At 36.1% G+C, this 21,980-nt stretch overlaps 1 protein-coding gene and 1 pseudogene across 5 annotated transcripts in view; both read left to right on the forward strand.

Annotated features, from left to right (window-relative positions):
* Positions 1-21,980, forward strand: part of LOC145258313 (myocyte-specific enhancer factor 2C-like) — a 180,777-nt gene that overhangs the window by 59,851 nt on the left and 98,946 nt on the right. The window lies entirely within an intron of this gene.
* LOC145258397 (5S ribosomal RNA) lies at positions 2,196-2,312 on the forward strand (annotated as a pseudogene).

The following is a 21,980-nucleotide window of genomic DNA, read 5'->3' on the forward strand; positions in this document are numbered from 1 at the left end:
GGTATGCACGTTGAGGGGGTGCAAATGTTATGAATTCACTGGAGTACATTTCATGAAACTATAAAACATGCACAAGGATGTAATATTGCAGCAATAGAACAGAGGTAGAAGCTTGACTGAAATTGTAAGATCTATAAGGGATTGGTCGGTATTCACCGATGCTTGGTATCACAGCCGTGGTGTGAGCATAGGTAAATATTAGTGTTGGAACAATTAATCGGAATTGGAAATCGGAAAAATCGGAAGATTTGGAGGTATTGAAATCAGTATCAGAATCAGAAAAATTGATGCCTATTTTCCAATGCCAAAACGATTCTTTTGTCTTTTTTTTTATTTGATTTTGTTTAAAGTAAAATCTTTCATTGTTGGTAATAATGATAAAATAATAAATATTGATTGATTTTAAAATACTAGTAAAGCTAAAATCGATAGATCATCCTCCACAAGTGTATTTTAATGTTTAGGAAAATATCTGCATATTTAATATGCTTTTTTACGAAAATCGGGAGAACTAACAACTCTATAGTTAAATATTTAGAGATTTGAAAGAATTGGAATCGGTAATTGTATCGGAATTGGAAAAAATATTGAAATCGTCCCATCACTAGTAAATATCTCCCAAGGCTTAACAAAAAAATTTATTAATTGATTGATTTTTTTTCTTTTTACCCATTGGACCTGCATCCATATCTAACACGTATTCCCCTAATAATATCAATAAATGTTTGCATGTCTTTTAAAGTTTTCTTCAAGTTAAATGTAAATATATTTGGATATCTTTTTTTGTTGTTGTTGTTATAACGAAAGTTTTTTTTATCCTCACGTATACATACGTATGCATATACATATATGATGTCCGTTTATCGATTTCGATGAATACCACGAAACATCACTGATGATGATGCTGACACTTGCGCGTGAAATTTTTGTGGCGAGTGTTGCGCAATCACAACCACACCTCTTCCGAGTCGACATTGTTAAATACCAGTGGCAAGTAGAAATTTCAAGACGACTGGAAACAATGCCGAGATAAGCAGAGAGCACATCCACCACCTGCTATTCACAAATCGTCACCCATCTTGTACTGGCCAGACTCATCGTTGCTTAACTTTAGTGATCTGACCAAAATCGGTGTGTGGGGGGGGTCGATATTCATTGATGCCTGGTAATCACAGCCGTGGTAAGTATCTCTCAATGCTTACACAAAAAAATAAAAGGCGTCAGTAATTAGCCGTATGAAGACCCGTTTCAACATTTAATATAGAAATTTATTGAAGAAAATATCATTTTTTAATATGTGTGCGTTTGTGCTCTGTCATGTTAGAGTTTGATTTGGGAATTAAATGAGAAAGTTTTTCTGGATGGAGAAAATAATGTTCTTTAAAGAAATTGGAGAAAAAAGGAATTAAATTTCTTCTTAGACTAATCAGATCCTTTCAATGCAAATATGTCCGAGTCGATTGCCCAAGAAGTAATGTTGAGCAGCAAAAACACATTGCTCCTTTTAGACGCATCATGTGTTTTTGCGCCATGTCGCCGGAACGACAGGCAAAGAGAGAAAGGGACAAAGAAGAAAAAGATGTGTGAAGTCATGTTAGTGCTTTTTACGTTGATAAGACAGAGTCGGGCAGTGAGTTGCTTACTCGTGGTACTGCATCCTAAACTGGTTTGGATTTCGCATGCAGTGTCTTTTTATACCTTTTCGGATGGCTCCAGGGAAGCCATCAGAAAAGGATTTAAGAAATGTATTTTTCTTCGAGCATTGATTGGACGGAAAGTCACGTGGTATGTTTTGTCTTACGTCTGCACAAAAAGACAAAGTTTTACTTTTTATATCCACAGAATTTGCGTGGGTGTATACGGCAAATGTGCGCGTAACTGAAATTTGTGAGTTTTTTAGATGTGGGTTTATAATACAAAGTGATGAAATATTGTATCACCATGTCAAAAACAAAAAAACTTTAAAATGTTTTTATACAAAAAATAATTTATTTTATGTTTCATTTTATTTCAGTCAAAGTTTTTTTCCTGGAGCTAACCCTAACCCTAACCCTAACCCTAACATTTGATACACAGATGTTCAAATATTCCATTAAATTTCTCTTTTCCGTCTCAAAAACTGAATCAATAAAGAAGCTAAGAACATAATTCTCCCAAATTAACCATTTAAGTATGTTATAGTATATCTTTCTTGTATGTACGGCTCAATCACGTTGACACACTGGTTCTCGCCAGATCACTGAAGTTAAGCAACGCTGAGCCTGGCCAGTACCAGATGGGTGACCATTTGGGAAGGCTAGGTGCTGTATGTACCTTCTGGGAAGGTTGGGGCGTGGGGCCAGCACCCTCACCCTGCAAAAAGAACTCCTCGCTACAAAAGTTGTAGATGGCCTATGCCCCTCGAGGGCTATAGATGGATGGATATCTTTCTTGTAGTCTCTTGGTCTTACTGGATTCCAAAACAAGATTTCATCTGGTCTGGTGGACTATCCAGCTTCGTGCTATTACTTGAGGTAACATCTCTTAGAGAAGGTGGACTATTACTTTTTATGTCCACAGAATTTGTATGAGTGTATACGGCAAATGTGCGTGTAACTGAAATGTTACTTATTTATTTTAATGTCTCCAGCTATCAGAATTAAGACTCTTTTTTACACCCTGTGTGAAATCGGAAAAATCGGAAGATTTGGGGGGCATCAGAATCGGAAACATTGATGCCTATTTTCCGATGCCAAAAAAATGGCTTTTAATTGTCTTTTTTTATTTGATTTTGTTTAAATCAGCGATATTGTCATAGAAATATATATATATATATATATATATATATATATATATATATATATATATATATATATATATATATATATATATCTGAAAGGTTAAATTAATCGCTATGTAAGTTAAAATTTACCATATTTAAAGTTGGAATTATGTTTGCAGTAGGAGATCAGTTCGTTTTTAGAGTTTATTATATTACTACTTTGAGGGGAAGTAATTATAGTTATAGCTTCGGTTGTGCAGAGGCGACATGACTTAGAGCCTGGAGTTTTTAGGATAGTCCATTTAATTGAGAAGGTGGTATTGTTAGAATTAAGTTTTTTAGGGTTTTTTCTTCTTCTTTACTCATTCTCCCAAAATTAGCGCAGCTTTGACAGTCGATTTAAATTCTTTTTCTACACACATCTTTTCCTTGCCACCATTTGTGAATTATTCCACGGATTTCTGCCTTTTTGGATAAATTTGGACCATCTTCCAATTACGCGATTCTCTTGGATTTTACTTGTGGAAATAGAAACTTAAACAACGTTTTTGGATTTTACTGTTATTGGATATTTTACCCTTCACCAGACTATCCATTCACGTGAAATCACCTTTTTCTTCACCATATTCCCTCTCCTTCACTATTTGTTACCAAGTAAGATCTATGACTTACTTGTAGTTTCATCAAATACTTTTGCAAGCAAAATCCGATCCCGCATTTTGCTAAATCCTACCCTCTGATGAGAAGGAAAGTATTTTTTTCAAAACTCCGCAGATTAAGGACTATCCACTTAGTTTGTGCTTCCTTTTTAAAATTAAATATGTTTTTAACTCTTTTCCAAAGTGTTTTTAACATATTTTATTAACTACTTGTTCTTATTATAAGCTCTATTTCTTATTTGGTTTTATCGTGATTTTACATCTGCTTGATACTACTATATAAATATTAACTCTTCAATATTTATAATATACTCAAGTTTTGCCATCTTGGATTATTTTGATAAACTTAGTTATAATACTTATTTTATATATATATATATATATATATATATATATATATATATATATATATATATATATATATACATTTCTATGGAAATATATTTTCTCATAATATATACCAATCCTTATTTAAGAAGCTCAATGTAATTACAGAGCAATATAGTAAATAAATGACAAAAGGCTATATTCCAAAGTTCATGGTGTTGACCATCTTATAATTTATTCCTTTAATTCATTTGACATTTACTTTAAGAATTGTAAATGTCAACTGAATTAAAGGAATAAATTATAAGATGATCAACATCATGAACTTTGGAATACAGTCTTTTGTTATTTATTCATTATATATATATATATATATATATATATATATATATATAGTCCTGGTCAAAATCATAAGACCACTTAAGAAAGTAAGCATTTACGCATAATATCGAATTTTTAATCAAACAAATGGTTGAAACCATTGCCAAAAGGGAAAATATGATGGAAAAAAAATGAAATCTGCTTCATTCGAAACCTTAACCCGTATCTAATAATTATTTTTTAAAAAACAAACATTTTCACCTAGTCAAAATGATAATAATTAATAAAATCGGCTAGTTTTGAAAAAATTGAAAAAATGAATACGAAAAGCTTTCTATGTTACTAAAAGCAACTTGTTAGTGGATAAAAAACATCTTACTAAATTATAAATGGCAAAAGGGAAACCATTATCAGAGTTTGAGAGAGGGAGGATCTTTGAGCTTAATAGGGGTGGACTCTCCCATAGATCCATTGCAAACTAAGTGAATCGTAGCAAAACGGTCATCACAAATTTTTTAAGAAATCCAGATCAATATGGGCACAAAAAGAGTCCAGGTCGACCAAAAAAAATAACCCCATCACTGGATCACCGTATCAGAAGAAGTTTTAAAAAAAACTCCAGTATGAGCTCAAGTCGTTTGAAAAGCCAAACAGCAGCAGAATGGAGTCCTAAAACCATTAGAAGGCATCTGAAAATGAAGGGTTTCAATCATTTACAGTGACTGCAGAAACCACGTCTTCTTGAACAGCACAAAACTAACCGACTTAAATATGCTGCCAAATACCAGACTTGGGATGAAGAGAAGTGGGAAAATATAATTTTCTCCGATGAGAAAAAGTTTCATCTAGATGGTCCAGATGGATTTCAACACTATTGGCATGATAAAAATTTGCCCAAAGAGACTTTTTCAACTCGGCATAGTGGAGGAGGGTCTTTAATGATCTGAGGTGCTTTCTTGTCAGCTGGGACCCTAAAGTTGCAAGTAGTGAAAGGCCGGCAAACATCATTGAAGTACATTTCAATGCTTGAAAATGCTTCTATCAGGACTGAAGGTCCACGTCTGTGTGAAAGAAATTGGATTTCCCAGCAAGACAACGCTGCGATACACACTTCTCGACAAGCACGAGAATACTTTTCTTTAAATAATATAGAATTGTTAGATCATCCAGCATGTTCTCCGGACCTCAATCCCATTGAATATCTTTGGGGATGGATGGCAAAAGAAGTGTTCAAGGATGGAACCCAGTATGATTCGATAAAGGAACTTTCTGATTCAGTTTTCAGTACATGGGATAAAATTCCTTCACAATTGATAAAAAACTTAGTCACAAGCATGCCGAAGAGAATTTTGGAAGTAATTCGTAATAATGGAGGCTATACTAAATACTGAGACACTTTTTAGTAATTTATAATTGCCTTTTGTTAGATAAATTATCAGTGGTCTTATCATTTTGACCAGGTGAAAATGTTTGTTTTTTAAAAAATAATTATTAGATCAGGGTTAAGGTTTCGGATGAAGCAGATTTCATTTTTTTCCATCATATTTTCCTTTTTGGCAATGCTTCTTTGCACTCTTGCGTCCCGACCCATTTCTGGTCTTTCCTTAACAGTTCATTTAAAGGCGACCTTAGTTCATGCATATTTGGCACGAATACATTGTAGTAATTTGTCAAACCTAAGAAACTTTGTAAAGACGCAATATGCACTCAATCCATCTGGATCCGGCCTTCTTCCATGTTTACCAATGATTTGCCCCATGTATTTTATTTTCTCCATAAAAAATGTACATTTTTCCTGTTTTACTTTAAATCCATAATCCTGGATCCTTTTGAATACTTGGTTTACATGAGCTTTGTGTTGTTCTTTGCTAGCGCTTTTCATTAACACATCGTCCAGGTACCCTACTGTGAAATCCAACCTATTTAACATAATGTCCATAATTTGCTGAAAAATCGCAGGGGCGACTTTGATCCCAAAAGGAAGTCAGTTAAACTTGTACAATTCCTTATAGGTATTAATACATAGCAGCTTTGAACACTCCTCATTGATTGGAACTTATAAGTATGCGTCACTGAGGTCGATTTTAGAAAAATATTTCCCTTCACTCAGTTTCGCAAATATCTCTTCAGGGTTCGGAGGAGGATTATGGTGATCTTGTAATGCTCTGTTTAAGCCTGTCGCGAAGTCGGCGCAAACCCGAATCTCCTTACTCTTCTTTTTGATGTAAACCGTTGGTGCAGCCCACTAACTGTGATCAATTTTTCCGATGACACCCATGTTTTCGAATCTTTCTAATTCACCATCTATCTGTTCTATAGCGGCATATGGAACATTTCTTTTCTTTCTGAACACTGGCTGTTCATTTACTTTTACATCAAATTTTGCTAGCGCTTTTGTACACCTTCCCAAACCGCCTGAAAATACGTCTGGGAAATTCTCTTTTAACTCCCTCTTAATTTTTTCTGCTTCCACATTCGAATCCTCAACCTTTTGGCAAAATGAGCTTAAAGGCAGATCCCATAGTCTAAACTTTTCGAACAGATCAGTTTCAAAGAGGTTGTTTGATTTTCGCATGACAAAAATTCTTGCTTTTTCGGTCCTGTTCTGGAAAAAAATATTTGTCAATAATTCTCCTTCAAAGGTAATTTTTTCGCCACTGATGCTTCTCGCCATTTTATGTGATTTAATCATAGTGGGTCTCCCAAGCCTCTTCCATGTCTGTACATTAATAATGAAAATGTCAGACCCACAATCAAGCTGTAGCCTTACTTTCTTTTTAAACATTTTGACCTGTACATATTTCCGGATATTTTGTTCCTCAGGTTCAATTTTCGTAAGTTTAATGGGTGTCTTTCTATCAGAATTTTTCTACAATGCGATGTTTTATGCCCTTTCTGGTGGCAGTTGTCACATTGTTTGAATTTGTAGGGACACTCATTGTACCAATGTTTATTTCCACACCTCCAACATGGTCCAGGTGGATCTTTTCCCTGTTTTTTTCTCTGGTTATTTTTTTTTGAAATCGAATTTTTCTTTTGATGGATCTTTTTAATAAGCGACACTCCATTTTCCTTTATGTCATGACTGTCTTGTTTCAACGCAATAAACCGTTCACAGTCTTCCGCTAAGTTTTGTAGTTTTAAATTCGGTTTGTTTTCAAGTTTATTTAAAACACAACGCCTGATTTCAGCGTCTTTATTTAAGACCAGCCCTTGCACAAATATTAAACATCTAAAATTATCTGCTCATAATTCCTCCAGTTTAAAATCGTCACAATGCTTGTTCACTATACTTGCATAAGTAGTATAGTCGTCTTCCTCTCTTCTAGCAAAATTCGTACATTTATATCGCCTATGGAAAAGAAACGTTTTTGCAGAAAACAGTTCTGTAAGTAGCGTAACTGTTTCTTGGAAGCTCAACTCACTGGTCTTTTTTGGGAGAATAAAATTCACGAACTTTGTATGCTCGGCTGTTCCCAATTTCCTCAGCAAAAGTCTAACTTTTTTCGCGTCTGACCAGGTACAACAATCCGATATAAAAATATCCTCATATCGTCTATAGTACTGGACCAAAGTGACATCGTCTTCTGGATTATAATTGAAATTTTCAATAGCAGCCCACACAGCTGTTTGAGTAAATGCGTTATGATTATCGCCCGCTTTAGTTAACTGTGTCACCTCCATAATTTTTCTTTATTCCTCCCGTGTTTTCATCAATATTTCCTCAAAGCGTTTCTTTTATTAAAGCATTTTTTCTTCAAATGCTTATTTAAATCTCTCTTCTCTTTTTACTTGTTGAATTTGCTGCTTTTGCAACGTGAGATTTTGCTCTGCCTGGAATTGGAACAATTCCAACAGTGAATCTTTGAATTCCACATCCATCATACGAATTCAGTTTACAATTTATGCTTGTATTAAAGAAATATTCCTTAGTAAAAAAAAAAAAACTCAACTAAGTTTTCTTTCTCAATTCTTTTGTTTGAAGAACAACAGTTTAGTAGTCTTTTTGTAACTTATTTTGTTGAACGCTATATTTCTAGTCTTACTAGAAACATTCCAGCGAAATAACATTTGTTTAACATTTTTTTATTTGCACGCGTTTTTACGTAGCAAAAATAAAATCCGTTGCTTTAAATATCTGACGAATTCGTATGGGAAACTTTTAGGTTTTTTTTTTTGGTTTTTTTTACCCTTTTTGCCTTTTGCAAAAAATAACTTGATTCTTTACATGTTTGCTAAGCATAAATGACTTACGTGAATAATTATTTTTCACGGTCTGTCTCTTTTTCTCTTGACAAAGTCAAGCATGTTTTTTTTTTTTTCAAATCCCAGATGTTATCGAAATAACAATAAGCTTACATGGTATTTGCTAGTTGGTTTTGGACATTTAACTTTGCAGAAGAAAATTCTTACCGTAGGAAAAATGGCTTTTGGTGAAGAAAAAATGAACCCTTTTTCCCTATCTAAAACACTTGGTAAGTGTGTTCAATTGTTAAATAATTGACAACATTCGCTGTAGATTTTGATAGCAAATTTTTTCCTGTCGCCAAATTACTATTGTAGTAATTAATTTGCTGTTAATCCTTGCGTATCCAAATATCTGTTGAAATGACAAAATGTTCTGCCGTAAAGATTTTACAAATCTTTATTTCAATCACCTTTGGTGATTCTCTGCAGTGATGGTCGTTTCGATTCCTTGTCGCCAGTCTGTTGTGTCATGAAACAACAGTGAAAATAAGAACAATCAAGTCGAGGTTCGGTTAAGGAACAAGTGTATTAACAATAATGTACAAAGATAGGAAAGCGTGTATATCTGCTGGGCACTTGGCTAGCAGTTGAAGTGCAGTCGCATCTCTCTCGCCGGTATTGGAATTACTAGCGCTATTTATAGTGCTAATCAGTGTAAATTCCTTTGTTCAAGGAAGGCCAGTATAACAACAATGAACAAAGTTCACTGACGGTCTCAACAGAGTCACTGGAAAAACGACTATAGATCTCATCAGAAAGACCGAATGCGAAGGGGACTGGAGAGCTATGAACATTCATGTCTGTAATAACAGATCTGATATCTATGAATAACTGTACGTGTATGTATATCCAACTGTTCTTTGTTACCCTTTTCTCTTTCCTTTGATTCATATGTATGTTATCGCTGACAACACAACCCAAAATAAAGAAAATATATTCTCAGACAATACGTCATTAAAACCATAAGCCACTATTCACCCATGCATGGGATATTGTCACCACACTATGCATCAACATTATGCGAATAAGCTGAATCAAAACAAAATGGCGGCAAAACAAAATGGCGGCAAAACAAAATGGCGGCAAAATTTTACCTGGTGACATGTTTATCTAAAAACAAAGCATGCTTTTCTCAATTTTACGTGCATGATACTAACTGGATTTTAAATGGAAATGTTTCATCATTTATTGATGCTACTTCCATCGATTTCGACATATGAGGTCCACCACAACAACTAAGTTGTTTGAAAATCCACACATGATTTGCTTATAGTGGTGAAGGCTTTGTGCAGAACTAACTACACTTTTTGGTACAACTGCTAATCTCAGTTGGTACAATGCCTGCCACAAGATAGAGCAGACAGTAGGCCTCAGTTTTTTTTTTGTTTTTTTATATCAAATTGTTCTTTCTCCTAGATGCATGTCTTAATGGAGACTGAGGGTGCATTTCTTCCCGTGGATAAAACGTGCCCTCAGATACCAATCTACATTCCGCCACTGTACATACAGCACCTAACATTCCCAAATGGTCACCCATATGGTACTGGCCAGGCTCCTTATTGTTTAACTTCAGTGATCTAGCAAGAACCGGTATTTCAACATGATTAGGCTATATAACCTTATTTATTAATATACTAGCAGGCCGCCCGGCATTGCCCAGTTGTAAAATACGCTTAAATATGATATTTTGATTAATGCATATATCGTATTTATTATTATACTAGCCTGGGTTCCCGGCGTTGCCCAGGTTTTTGGAGGTATGTGTTGAGCAAAAAAAAAAGTGGTAGTAGGCAGGCAGGTTCGAACCCGTGACACAAATCGGAAAAGAAAGTGAAAGAAAATCTGATGTCTTACCTCTACTCCATGACGCGACCGGAAGTTTGAAATGTTAACATTAGGCAAAGTTAATCCAACGGATACAATGACTTGCAAAAATGGCTCACAAAAAATCGACGCCTCTTTGTAGAAAACTGCCCAGTTGAGGGTGAATGAATTAATGTTTTTGGCCAATATTTCAATATTTGTCGTCCGAGACGCCGAGCTTCAAAATGATACTGATCTCATGAAAATTTGTTGCCTCTGTCGAAAGTTTTAGGCAGACATATAAATATACATACATACATACATCTAAACAGACAGGTGAGATTTATATTATAGATTATATTGGACCCAATATATAGTAATGAGTTAAAAAATTTTATAAAAAAAATGACTCGTGCGCCACTACCGAGAATCAAAACCAAAACGTTTAGCTTACGATTTACTTTTTCCTTTGACATTAATGACTGTACTATGAAGACATGTTACTGCAAAGCTAAAAGTTAAAACATGAATCAATAGCTATCACGTCATACATGCATATTCGTAATGCTATCATTCAACCTTCACCTAACAAATTTAATTTTTTTTTTAATTTTTACACTTTTACACCAACTTTTCCTGTTTAAAACCCAAATATAAAGTTTTGCATGGGTTGAAGACCTTGTATATTAAGTTTCATGTTTGTAGACCAAAAACTGACAAAGGAGTTTGATAGGCAAAATTTTTTGAATAAATATATATACGCAAGCATAAATATATATAGAAAGAGGTTTGTGTTTAATATAACTTTTTTATGGAAATATTACGCAAGTATAAATCATGTAGAATATCTGCATGACTGCAATTCTACGACCAATATATAACAAAGTTACATTTTCTTTTTAAATAAATAGAAATAAGGCTTTTTTTTAATATGAATATCAATACACAAAAAAAAATTATAGGAGTGTTGTGGTGTGGTGGATGTATTATACATATCCCCCCAGTCATTAGGAAATAGGAAAAATGAATTGTTTTGAGGAAGAAACGAACAACGTATTAAATTGAATTAAACGAACTAGAATTTATTTCGTGAAGAAACAAATTAAATGAAAGGGTACAGCACGTGTTTAGTTTGGCGTGCGTCTCTAGCTGTTAACTGGTGAGAAGGAAAGTCTATTGTTGTAGAGAGAGAGAGAGTGAGAAATTCAATCCAGTTTGGTGTGCATCTCTAGCTGTTAGCTGGTGAGAGGGAAAGTCTATTGTTGTAGAGAGAGAGAGAGAGTGAGAAAGTCAATCCAGTTTGGCGTGCGTCTCTCGCTGTTAGCTGGTGAGAGGGAAAGTCTATTGTTGTAGAGAGAGAGAGTGAGAAATTCAATCCAGTTTGGTGTGCATCTCTAGCTGTTAGCTGGTGAGAGGGAAAGTCTATTGTTGTAGAGAGAGAGAGAGAGAGAGAGAGAGAGTGAGAAAGTCAATCCAGTTTGGCGTGCGTCTCTCGCTGTTAGCTGGTGAGAGGGAAAGTCTATTGTTGTAGAGAGAGAGAGTGAGAAATTCAATCCAGTTTGGTGTGCATCTCTAGCTGTTAGCTGGTGAGAGGGAAAGTCTATTGTTGTAGAGAGAGAGAGAGAGAGAGTGAGAAAGTCAATCCAGTTTGGCATGCGTCTCTCGCTGTTAACTGGTGAGAGGGAAAGTCTATTGTTGTAGAGAGAGAGAGAGAGTGAGAAAGTCAATCCAGTTTGGCGTGCGTCTCTCACTGTTAGCTGGTGAGAGGGAAAGTCTATTGTTGTAGAGAGAGAGAGAGAGAGAGTGAGAAAGTCAATCCAGTTTGGCATGCGTCTCTCGCTGTTAACTGGTGAGAGGGAAAGTCTATTGTTGTAGAGAGAGAGAGAGAGAGAGAGAGAGAGAGAGAGAGAGAGAGAGAGAGAGAGAGTCAATCCAGGCCATGGAGATAGAAAGCGTGTAAGGTGTACGTACTGTCTATTGGCTCTTGCCCCCATACATAGTAGCAGGTGACATTAGGGGCACGGGCGCGCGCGCGCCCCAAAAGGGGCCGGTTGGTCCGTCAATCTCTCAGATCGGAAGCCGAATTGAAAAAAGGGAAGCAGCTTATTTTTCTTGCTTTTATAGTTGTTTCCGGTGGTCTTTTGCGCATGTGTGGATTTCCTTTAAAGGGGAAGTGACGTTGCCCATGTGTGCGTACGTGTGCGCGTATGTGTGCATACATGTGTGTACGTTAGCGTGTGTGTGTATGCACGTGAATGTGAGTATATGTACGCGAATGTGAATATATCTACGTGTGTGTACGTGCGCGCGTATGTGTATGACAAGAAAAATGGCTTGAGATGTGAACGCGTGTTTTTGTGCGAGACTAGAAAGGGCTCGTACAGGAACATAGATAGTAAAAACAACATAAAACCATTATATAGAATTTTTTCGTCACTTTCTTATCTAATCGCGATCTTTTAACATTTACCTTTGACATATTATTCATTTTATTGTTATGTATATGTTCACGAGTTTCCCCTAACGTTGCTCTGGCATCCCTATTTTCTTGGGGGAAAAATTGCCTCAGTCTTCTAAGATTTCTCCTTTACTGACCAAGGAAAGAAAAGATAAAGTTTAGTATCATAACAGATACTACATTTTGTTTCTCGGCAAAAGGTCATGGATTGCAGCTCTCTGGAGTCTTTTTATTTTCATTTTCGCTTTTTTTTGTTTATTAAATAATAATTACTTGATTATTAAATTACTAATTCAACCTAATTCTTATAAAATTCGAATTGCCTTAACATATCAGCGTTTAATTTCTATTTAAAAAAATTACTGAATGTATAAAGCTTTAAAAACTTTCAATCTTTTGATGCATAAGGGTTTACTAAGAATTCTAAAGGCAGAAATTATTTTCAATTGAACAGCTTAAAGGTTTCCAAATTCCTCTCAAATTGCCAAAGGTCACAAAGTAGCTCCCTTTTTGTTTTGTTTTTTTGTTTGTATTTTTATTTTTTTTTATTTTACGTCTAGTAACAAAAAATTAAAATGATTGAGTTGTTTAGAAGAAGCAGAAGTGCGTTCTGGTGAATTTAGTTTTATAATTCTGTAGCGTGATCACTGACTTTGTCAGGATCATTTTGGACGACGATCGCGTCTTTGGATATTGCCAAGAAACCAACATTTAATATACCATTGATTATAAATGTTATGTGATAGTATAAGCGAAAAAGGAAAATGAAGCACATTATATACAGGCATCTATAATATAAATCTCACCTGTCTGTTTAAATGTATGTATGTATGTATGTATGTATGTATGTATGTATGTATGTATGTATGTATATCTGCCTAAAACTTTTGACAGAGGTGACAGATTTTCACTAGACCGGTATCGTTTTGAAGCTCGACCCTTCAGACGACAAATATCGGAAAATTGACCAAAAACATTAATTTATTAACCCTCAACTGGGTACTTTTCTGCAGGGAGGGGTCGCTTTTTTCGCCGATATTTTCGAAAGTCATCCCCTCTTTTCCATTGTCTAGCCTTAATTTAAACCTATATCACTCCCGGTTTGGCGATGGACGCAACAGCAAAGACGTCACGTTTTTTTTTTGTTTTTTTTTTTTCTTTTCCTCCTTCACGGTATGGGTTCAAGCCTGCCTACCTACTACCACTTTTTTTTTTTTTTTTTTTTTTTGCTCAACACACACCTACAAACATCCGGGCAACTGGAAATCAATAAAACATTGAGAGAATGACAGGATCACCGATTAGGAAGGTCACTTTGGACGATTATAGCATGTTTGTGTATTACCAAAAACCACAATGACATTTAATGTAAATTGTTTATAAATATTATGCTTTAGCAAAGAAAGAAAATGAAACATATGAAACGGACGTGTATGCATATAAAATGAAAATAAAAGAGGTATTGAGTGAATAGAAGGGTCACCAGTAAGCAAGTGTTAACTAAACTATAAATAGAGTTTTGTAAATGAAAAATTGAAAAAAAAAAAAAACATTTAATAACAAAACATTTTTATTTCTACAATTTTATAAGAAAAGCGATTTTCATTGGTTGACATTACTTTGAGTTAACATGTTCCTGTGAAAATTAACTTGCCTTTGGAAATGAAGCGGAAAGCGAATCCCAATGAAATGGAGAAAGAAAGAGTTGTTTTTTTTTTTTTACTCACAGGTTCAGTTATATTTAAGCATATGTTACAACCGGGCAATGCTGGACGCCCTGCTAGTTTAGGATCAAAAAGATTTTTTTACTTAGTTTATATTTAAATTATTTTTGCAGATTACCATCTCATAATACCATAGTCTAAAGATTATAATGAAATATTTTATTTAAGTTTGTGGCATGGTCCTTGGCCTTGCAAGGGCCATATTTGGATGACGCTAGTGCCTTTCAGTTAGTGCTAAGAGCAACAATGTAATATTATGAACAAGCGTATGGTGGCGGGAAAGAACCAGACAAAGTTTAATTTTAAGGGATTGATTGCTCAATCGTTTATTTCAAAAACAAACTTAAGAAAAGCAAAATAAAATAAAGTGTTCTTCAGTTCAACAACAGTTTGTCCCTGCTGTTAAGGTTATCCATTCCAGCATAGTCTTTATCGGCGATTCGCGTCCTTCTTTCGGGCAAGCTGTCAAGTCTCCTGGCGTATGTAGCAGCAGCAGCATCTGGTAGTAGCGCCTTTGATGGATTTGTTGACCCTTAGTCTGGGGATTTGACCAGTGGTCTGATGTGGAAGTCAGTATTAGCCGGTGGCAGACCGGTGAAGTTGTTGTACTTCTCTTCTCTTGGTTTTAGTCGAGACCCGTGGCCAAACTGGCCAGGGTTAAAGTTGATTGCTCTCCTTGGTTTTAAAGTTGGATTCTCAACTGACAGGGATTCATGTGGCATGCACCGGGCTCAATCGAGCAATCTGCCGATCAGCTTGACTCCTTTCTATTTAAATGTAAATTTAGCAGGTGCCCGGCTCCCACAGCAGGTCTTTTCTGATTGGTCATAGTTGGATTTTGACAGCCAATTAAACTGTTGGAAATTAACCAATCAGAGTTGAGTATTTTGTAAAGATTTGTAAGTACTGTTGTTTTTAGCTGCTGCTGCTGCTGCTGCTGCTGCTATTATTTGTCATGGTTGGGGCTGTCCTTTCTAATTCTATGATGTATTTGCTGCTCCTGCTAATTTGTTGTTTTCTTTGCGAGAAAGCTTCACAAATCAAAATGAGATTACGCACTCAACTTCGTAACAACAGCAACACTTATGACAATAAATTGTTTATAAAAAATGGAAATGAAACATGAAAGAATAGAAGGGTCACCAGTTAGTAAGTGCTAACTAAAACATAAACAGAGTTTTGTAAATGAAAAATTGAGAAAAAAATTTTATAACAAAACGTTTTTATATGTAAAATTTTATAAGAATATATCAGGTGGAACAATAAAATTGTCTGCTTAGTAATTTTTCTTCTTTTTTTTTTTTTTTTGCATATGTGCTACTTTTTTTAGTTTTTTAATTTTCCATCTTGCATCCGTGTCAATTATTTTGACTTCATTCCATAAACGAAAGTGTGTTCCTTTTTCTTTCCATATGTGATCAGCTAGTCCCGACTTTTCGACCTCCCCCTGTGTAATTGACTTTACGGTGTTCTTCTAACCTTATCGTTTTTATATCGAAAATTTTATGAGAATACATTAGGTGGAACCATAAAATTGTCGCCCTCGAGAAAGAAAAAAAACGACATGATTCCATTTCTGTTTGATGAAAACAGTTCTTCTTTTGTTGTTGCAGACCATCTACTAGTTGGCCAGTTGTGTACAAATCTCTAGAGTGATAGGAGCCTTCTATCATGTCTGAAACTGACACAATGTTCAACGAGCGAGATCAGAGATGCGCCACTGTACAACTCATACTCTCTACCAATCCAAGTTATGACAACAAAATCATTGCCAGTACCCTCAAAATGCATTGCTGGATTGCCACAAATAACAAGGGTGTACCCAGGATGATAGTTATGGTCTATGTGGTTTCAAGTGAGGGCCACATCATGCCACCTCACATCTTCGAAGTCGGCTTGAAAATCAACACTAAAGAGTGTGGTGATCCCCTGGTGCAATCAGGTGACCGCTTGCAGACCCTGGGTATGATAGAAGGACTCCATGCCGACCCACAAGGCTTGGCTTCAGAAGGAGTACTATGACTTTGTACCTTTCTCTAACTGGCTCCCTCACTTCCCCTGGCCTGAAACTCACATTTTATTGATAATAAAATTTTCGAGAGTAGAATCTCTTTTTCAGAGGAGAAAAAAGAAATGTCTGCAATTGTTTGGTAAAGCTTTCCTTTGTCTATTTTATTTTTATTTCTGGAAGTCTGTGTCACAGTTGTTTCTTTTTTTCTTTTCTCCCCTAAGCAAGAGATTTTACTCTCTAAAATTATGGGCATGAACACCTACCATATTGTATGACACATTATGTTGGTAAATAAATATAATATAATTGAAAATTATTGAAATTCTTTCTAATATTGTCATTATTCTTTTATATACTAACTCGTGTTCAAAGTCTTCCCACAAGCTGCATTGACATAGCCTTCAAACACAATTCCTTTTGCACTACGCACAATGCTTCAAGCAAACTACATTACAGTTCTGAATTTTTTAGATGAGGGCTTATTGTTTTGATCAGACTGTTGCTCCCATCTCGAGTGTAATCTGTGCAACATTTCGGTTGATGTAGCCTTCAACGTTTGGCAGGTGTGTCGATCATCATCTTGGAAAAGAAAAGAGAAAAGTTATTGGCTCCATCGCTGGTTTCGTATTCTTGGAATTGTTTTTCTTTTTTTCGCTGTGGTTTCATGTGTTTAAAAAAATTTGGCTGACAAAGGGAGGTAACTCTAGTAAAATTTGACATGGGATTATCTCCCTTTTATCATCGAAATTTTAAGGAGGAGTTGTATAATTTTTGTTTTTCTTTATAATTAGAAGTTCCTATATACTATTGATATCTATACTTGATCTGCTTAGTAATGTTTTTTTTTAGAATATGTGCCACTTCTTTAAGTCGTCTAACTGTCCATCTTGCATCCTTGTCAATTATTTTGACTTCGTTCGATAAAAGGAAGTGTGTTTCTTTTTCATTCCATATGTCCCGACTTTTCGACCTCCCCCTGTGTTGTGGCTTTACGGTGTTCTTCTAGCCTTACTTTTAGGGGCAACCGGTTTTACCTATGTATATGTAGCGACGACAACACATACCAGGAGGAGATGAACAAACTAAGAATAACCCTCCACCGAAATTACTACCAAGAAAGTGTTACATTGGCTCCGAAAAACCTGGCAAAAACACTAAAGAACAATACCCGAAAACTCGCCACAGTTTGCACACCATGCTTGTACGAAAAATTTTTTAAAATATGTAGTCCATATGATATCAGAACAATTTTCAAGAGTAACTCAACTCTCAATAAAAAACACCAAGAACAAGTCAAACCCCCAACCAAAAATCTCATGATAAAAAACTGTGTATATGAGATTTCAAACAAATGCAGAAACTATACTATCAATAGGTCGCATTTCATAATAAAGCTAGCCTTCTCTATCCGGTCAATATATTCTCAGTATTGGGTAGGCATCCGCCACTGTCAGGGCATTTACTTTACGGTAATCGGTGCAGAATCTGGCCGACCCATCCACTTTATCCATTGGGACATATGATTCCATGTTTCAGCATGTATCAGATATCCTTTCTGATGATTTTTATTTTTCATGGGTTTTGTTTTATCAGGCTCTCTGCAGTCAACTCCACGTTATGCTCTGCCGATGCTGTTTTCCAGGGTACATTAAAGATTAATTTGGGATACTCCTTTATAAAGGAACTAAATTCCTTGCAATGCTGTTCCGACAAATGGTTCCTAAGAATTAGGGAGTTCTCCAGTTTAGTGGGGACATCCTTGATTCTTACGTCCTCTTCTGCTGTTGTTTTTTCCATGTCGGCTTGGTCTGTTTTTCCGACAGGCAATGTTTGCTCTTTGTTTCTCTCCATGTATCATTGAGTTTGTTAACATGACACAATTCAGTTTGGCGTGCTTATTTTATAATTTAAGCCGTCGACTTTCTCGACTACTGTATAGGGTTCGTGAAACTTCAGGTCGAGGGGTGCCTCTTTTCCTGGTATATGCATCATGACCTTTTCACTGACACAGGGTTCTCGGATCTGCATCCACTTATCATACAACTGCTTCATCTCGGCTTATGTTTTGACCATGTGCAGTCTGCAATTTCTGTTTCATCTTCTCAACGTAATCCAATACATCCTCGGTTGCTAAACCTAACCCTAACCCACTGCTCTTTCACCATTTGCCTGTGTATCCACAGATCAGCTCAAATGGACTGCAACCCAGAGACTCGTGCATCACATTTCTTGCTGCGAATAGCACAAACAGTCTATTTGTCACTTGATACTCTTCAGTGTTGCGTGGAATTGTTCCAGGAAACCTTACAACTGGGGGTGGTAGGCACTCAGCGTATTTTCATTTGCTCATGTACCTTTTTGAAGAGCCTTGATGTAAAGTTGAATCTTTGGTTTGTTTGGTATCCCTACTCAAGAGTAGGGATACCAAACGAACCAAAGGTTCAACTTTACATCAAGAAGAAACCAAAGATATAATAAAAATCATAGAGTCCATCATATTCTTTGTCAATATATTCCTTAATAGGACAGCTCCCAGGAATATTGCAGTTACACACATTATCATGAGTATAGATTGGTTTCCTATTTTCGGTCTAGGTAGGGATCCTATGCAATCCTTTATGATTCGTTTGTTATGGGTATCGGTTTGAGGGGTGCTGGTGGTATATCCAAGTTGGATTTCCCAGCTTTCTGGCAGACATTGCATAATTAGCAGAAGTTCCTGATGCTGGTTTTCATCTCTAGCTAATAAAAATGTTGGATCAGTCTCTGGTACATTTTGGTAATCCCAACCACTGGTACTTCATTGTGGCCTCTCTGCTTTCTCCCTCTGCCATCTGATGATTGCCACTTCATCATCAGCAACCTGTCCTCAGATCTGGTGAGAGAGGCTCTTGCTTCCCGATTCTCTCATCCTGTTGTGTAGGCTATTATCATCTCTCTGGGTCTGTACCAAATTACTTCTCGACTGTTTCAGACATGGATCCCCTTTCTTTCATCCTGCTTCTTAGCTTTGCTTTGCAAATTATATCGCTGCTAAGTCAGTTCTTAGCCTGGTCCCCATTTCGATCCATTGTATATATAAACTAGCCTGGGTGCCCGGCGTTGTCCGGGTGTTTGGATATGTGTGTTGAGCAAAAAAAAAAGTGGTAGTAGGCAAGCAGGCTCAAACTCAAACAGCGAAAGAGGAAAAGAATGTGAAAAAAATAAAAAGAGAGAGAGGTGGGATCGAACTCGAAAATGTAGGATAATTAATCTTCTTCGCTAACCATTAGGCTAAAGAGGATAGTGAATTCAATGAGTTGGTAATTAACTTAAGAATCAAAGGAGTCACCATGCATGCGCAGAAATGAATGTTGCTTTAAAACCTGGCCTGGGGCCAGTTAAACTTCCCGCTTTCTGTCTTGGTATTTATTTGCTTCCCTGCAAAAGTAAATTAAACATAAGGTCATTTTTAATATGGGGGAAGACCAGCTCCCCCAAAAAGGGGGCATTCTGGCAGTATCTAAATAAATAGTAATTGTCTCAGTATGAAAGATTTTCACTACATTGACAAAAGACCAATTACAAAACAGATACTACTCGAAGGCCAGGCATTTGTGTGTTTGCATTCAATTAGTTTCGCTTTATATGAACAAGACAAACAAACACTTGAAACGAGGAAATTTTTTAAAACTCGATCAAAAAAAGAAGATAGAGACAATGTCCATTTGAAAATCTGAGATATTACGATCTGGGAAGTATAAGACAACTTCTCCCGGAATCTAGCCAACATGACTAGCGGGGGTGCCCGGCGTTGCCTGGGTGTTTGGAGGTGTGTATGTTGGGGGGGGGGGGGTTAAATATAAAAAACGATGTTAAACTTCTTAAAAAATAAAACAAAGAAAACAGCGATTTTAAAAATGGAAAATCTTTTGTACATGTAGTTGGTAGCAGGTAGGCTCGAACCCGGAGCCATGAGGTTAATAGGCTGACAACATACACCTGCACTATGGCGACGGAAGCAATGTGAATGAGTTCAAATTGAGGTCAAACATCATGCTATTTCGCAGTTAACTATTTCTGCGAGACAGTTTTCTTTTTGTTTTATTTGGGCTCCCCCAACAAGTTGGGAAGAGCCCAAAATAGCAATTGTCTGATATAACGGTTTTCACCAAAGCACAACTGCCACTGAGGTTTTTTTATTCAGTTTCGCTTTTTTATACCGAAAAGCCAATAACACACGCGTGGACCAATAACTATGACGAAAATCGTGCATAAAAGTTGCCCAAATTAAAGATACACGCCGAATCGTTTCTTAAATCTTAGATATTATCATCTTGGTAGCTTATAAAAAGTTATAAGAATGAGCGAGGAAGCTGAGAACCACCCCAAAAAAAGTGTTTGGCGGACACACAGAAAAAAATGTATACACACACAAACACGCACAAATTTTTACTTTTATATAATAGACTAGCGAGGGGTACCCGGTGTTGCCTGGGTGTTTGTAGGTGCCCGTGAAAAGGAAACAAAGCCTTGACGACGCGCATTTGGAAAATAGTAAAGTGTGAAAAAAAAAACAGGTGCGCGTTTTGACTGATGTGACGGCGATAGGTATTCAGCAGTTAGCATTTTGTGGGGGACAGTTTTTAATGAGGTGAATAAATCGGTTTGTTTGATTTCAAAAACCCGCTCCCCCATCTGATATGATGAAGTCGACAAACGTTCACTGACTCTGGGCCTGTTATTAGAGTCGAGTTTCGCTTTTTGTTTATACCGAAAACCGAATGTAACGCGTGCCGATGCGGGAAATGTGGAATAATTAACGTTTGAAAGTCAATAAAATTAAATAGACAGGCGAGCTCCGTGGTTAAGTGTGAGATATTACAATTTATAGATGATATAAAAAGTTTTAAGAAGTTGTGAACCGAGCGAGCGGTTCTCTGAAAGAAGCCTTTTGTGGACATCGAGGAAAAGCGTACATACATACATACATACATACATACATACATACATTTTCGCTTTTATATATATAGATGGTTCATAGAAGGTATTAAACCTTATGCCCCCCTGATTAGAAAACACATTAATAGTCCAACTACAACAGATGTTCACTAGCCCTAAATCCATGCCTTGTGTTATCCAGTTAGGAGGCCGATTTCTTCATAATTACATACATGGCTGTTTGTTTCAGCCATGTCATCCGACTAGCGCATATTAGAATCCGTGGTAGCCAAAAACAATCCAAGAAGTGACAAAATCTTCTTTTTTTTTTCTGGTTTTCATTGAGTGGTGATACGCCCACACATGCATGCCAATCTGAATGTTTCAGTTCCCTTTTTTTTTTGCTTACGTGACACCAATGCCTTCATGCTTTTTCTTATAGCAGCAGAAAACGCCTAGCGCACGCCCACAACAATATATATATATATATATATATATATATATATATATATATAAGAGAAAAGAAATTAAAACTCTAAGTTAAAATTTACTATCAAATTTATTGTTCGACTGAATACTTAAAAAACAATTTACAAAGTCCTTATTCTGCGGAGTTTCAGAGAATGCTATTCTTGCTATTCTTCTCATCAGAGGACAGAAAGAAATCAACAAATTATATTTGCAGCAATGCTAGAATATTTTGGTTATGGCATTAAATGAAACTGCAATTTATTATAGGCATAAATTG

The sequence above is a fragment of the Euprymna scolopes genome, chromosome 33 (assembly GCF_053919585.1).
Source record: "Euprymna scolopes isolate OS-2025 chromosome 33, ASM5391958v1, whole genome shotgun sequence".
NCBI classification, from domain to species: Eukaryota; Metazoa; Mollusca; class Cephalopoda; order Sepiida; family Sepiolidae; genus Euprymna; species Euprymna scolopes.